Source organism: Elephantulus edwardii, unplaced genomic scaffold (assembly GCF_000299155.1).
Source record: "Elephantulus edwardii isolate Elephantulus edwardi_28Jun2011 unplaced genomic scaffold, EleEdw1.0 scaffold00002, whole genome shotgun sequence".
NCBI lineage: Eukaryota > Metazoa > Chordata > Mammalia > Macroscelidea > Macroscelididae > Elephantulus > Elephantulus edwardii.
The window spans coordinates 9,953,503-9,956,873 of NW_006399752.1; positions in this window are offsets into that span (position 1 = coordinate 9,953,503).

The following is a 3,371-nucleotide window of genomic DNA, read 5'->3' on the forward strand; positions in this document are numbered from 1 at the left end:
AATTTAAGGACAATTTTAATACTCTTACAAACGTGTGTTATCAGTGAGTAAAACTCAGTGACATTGAGTCAGTTCTCATTCATAGTGACCCCTCTGGGTTTGCGAGACTGTAAATCATATTAAGAGGAGACTTCACATCTTTCTCTAGTGGAGCCTTTGGTGAATTCAAACCACGAGAAATGTGGCCTTTTGGTTAACAGTGCAACATGCCAATAACTCTACCACCCTTTAAGAAAATCCTAATTAGATTATTGTTTATAGGAATAGGAAATTTGACAGCTATCTTCAGTGATGGATACATGTCAAAATGTAATTAATATCACAAAACGTTGTACCTAAAGTTTTGTGTTAAATATAGCTTTACAATATATTCAGAAAGACAACTAAGAAATTAAACAATATATATACTAGAGAATTTGTAAAAATAAATAATCCAGTTGCAAAATAGTCAAAAGACCCAAAAGGTAGCTTCACCAAAGAAGATAGGATAAACAGATAGCAAATAGATACATGAAAAATACTTAACATTATATTTCACAGAGTTTAGAACAGCAAACTGCATATTTATCATTATTAAATATTATTGGTTCTAATAGTGACCTGATGTGCCCGAGTCGAGCAGCTCTATAGTGTTAATAGGTTCCCCAAAACCCACTAGAGGATCCGCATGAGTCATTTCCAACTCAAAGGCAGTTTGAGTAAATTAGAGATTTTGAGCAGAGAAGTAAAATGATCTCATTTGTACCACCAAAGACTTAGTCTGATACTAGTTACAGAATTACAGGAAAAATAAATACTCATTAGAAAATTACTGCAGTAATCCAGGTGAAAGATGATTGGAGCATAGTTCAAGGTAAAAGCATATATATATGAATTATCTCTTTAGGATTGAGTCAGCAAAACTTTCTGTTATCCTGGACATGATATGGAAGAAAAATAGTGTTTTATTGTTATGCGCTTTTGAGTCACCTGCAACTCATAACTCTATGAACAATAGCTCTGAAGCTTGTCCTATACTGAGCCAACCTCACTCACTCCAACACACCTGTCCCCATGTCCACAGTCATTGTGTCAATTCATCTCATCCAGAGTCATCCTTTTCTGTATTGTCCCTCCACCCTTCCAATCCCGATGTCCTCCAAGGACTGGTCCCTCATGGCAGTATGCCCAAGAACGTAAGATGGAGTTTCAAAATCCTTGTCTCTAGAGAGCAACTTGGTTTCACCTTCTCCAGGACAGATCTATTTGTTCTTTTGGCGTTCCATGGTATCTTTAATACCTTTATACTCTTCTCCAGCACCACAACTCAAAGGCACAAATTCTTCTGTAATCCTTAGTCACTGTCCAGATCTCTGATGCATCACAAGTAATTGCGAAGACCTGACCTGAATCAGGCACACTTTAGTCTCTAGACTGAAATCTCTGCACTTCTGCACTTTGGAAAGGACCCTGGCAGCAGACTTTCCTAATCCAATTCTTTTGATTTCCTGGCTGCAGTTTCCAGGAGTGTTGACTGGGGACCCGAGCATGTTGAAATTGTTAACAATTTCAGTCTCTTCTCTATTCATCATGGTGCTGGCAATTGGCCCAGTGGTGAGATTCTTTGCTTTCGTGATGCAGAGCTTCAATCCATATTGAAAATTGCAGTCCTTGACTTCCTGTAGCAGATGCTTCAGGTCCTCCTCAGTTTCGGTGAACAACATTGTGTCATCTGCATATCACAAGTTGTTGATTAGTCTTCCTCCAATTCTAATGCTACATTCCTTATCATAAAAAACAGCCTCTCAAATTATCTGTTCTGTATACAGATTGAAAAGGTATGCCAAATAGTATCTCCATTTGCAACTTTTTGAGAAAGTGCCATACTGCCTTCCACAGTGGTTGCACCATTTTACACTTCCACCAACAGTGAATAAGTGTTCCAGTTTCTCCACAACCTTTCCAGCATTTGTTGCTTGCTGTTCTGTTAAATTTTGCTATTCTGACTGGGGTGAGATGATATCTCATAGTTGTTTAAATCTGCATCTCTCTTAGAGCTAGGGATTTTGAATATTTCTTTATGTGCTTTTTAGCCATCTGAATGTCTTCTTTGGTAAAGTGTCTGTTCATATCCTGTGCCCATTTTTCAATTGGATTATTTACCTTTATCTTCTTGTGGTGCTCAAGTATTTTATAAATTCTGGATATAAGATGCCATTTGACTAAGCAATTTCACTACTGGGAATATACCCCAACAAGACCATAACTGATATCCAAGCAGATATATGCACACCCATGTTTATCGTGGCTTTGTTCACAATAGCAAGGAGTTGGAAACAACCTAAGTGCCTATCAACAGACATATAGATAGAAAAGCTGTGGTATATTCACTCAATGGAATACCACACTGCATTGAAAAACAAGGAACTCATGCAATAATATTCAAAATGGGTGACCTTGGAGGACATTATGCTGAATGAAGTATCTCAGTCACAAAAGGACAACTAATTCATGGAGCCACTGTTGTAAAACAGGACTGACCTCAGGGTTGGGGGGAGACTGAGAAAGATGGGTTTAATAATGTATACTGCATTGAAACAGATGAGGGAGAAAACTTTTTTAAAGGGATATGTGATTAGGTATTTTTGTCATGATGGGAGTCCAGAGCGAAGGCTGCATAGTGGAGTGGACTTGGGAGGAGGAATTGTAATACAATGAAAGAATTTTTCTTTTACATTTCTAAGAGGGTAGTGTACTAAGGGGGTGGGTTGGAAGGGGAGAAAAGTGCAACAACGAATGAATGGAAAGCCAAAGTCTGTAAATTTTTTAAAAACAGGTATGGAGACAGCATCCCTGATACACTCCTGATTTTTACACATGCAATGTTTCTTTGATCCATTCTGACAATTGCCAGGTGGTCCAAGTATAAGTTTTCCATGAGCAGAGTCAAGTGATCTCGGATTATTCCTATTCATGCAAGTTTCCCCACAATTTGTTGTGATCCACACAGTAAAATGTTTTTGTGTAGTTAAACAAAGACATTCTTCTGGTGTTCTCTGCTTTCAGCCAAGATCTATCTGACATTCTGACATTGGCAATGATGTTCCTAGTGTCATGACCTCTTCTGAACCAACCCTCTTGTCCTAGTAGTTCTCTGTTGACATACTATTCCAGTCATCTGTATAATTTTCAGCAAGATTTGCTTACATTTTTAGATTATATTGTATGATAATTTCCACACTCTGTTATATCACCCTTTTTATCCTTTTTTTTTATTTTCTACTAGTTTATTTTTGATCCAGGAAGTATTAAAAGAAGATGGAAGGAATATACTGAGTCATTATATAGAAAGGAATTGGCAGTTACAGAGGAATTTAAAGAAATAACATATG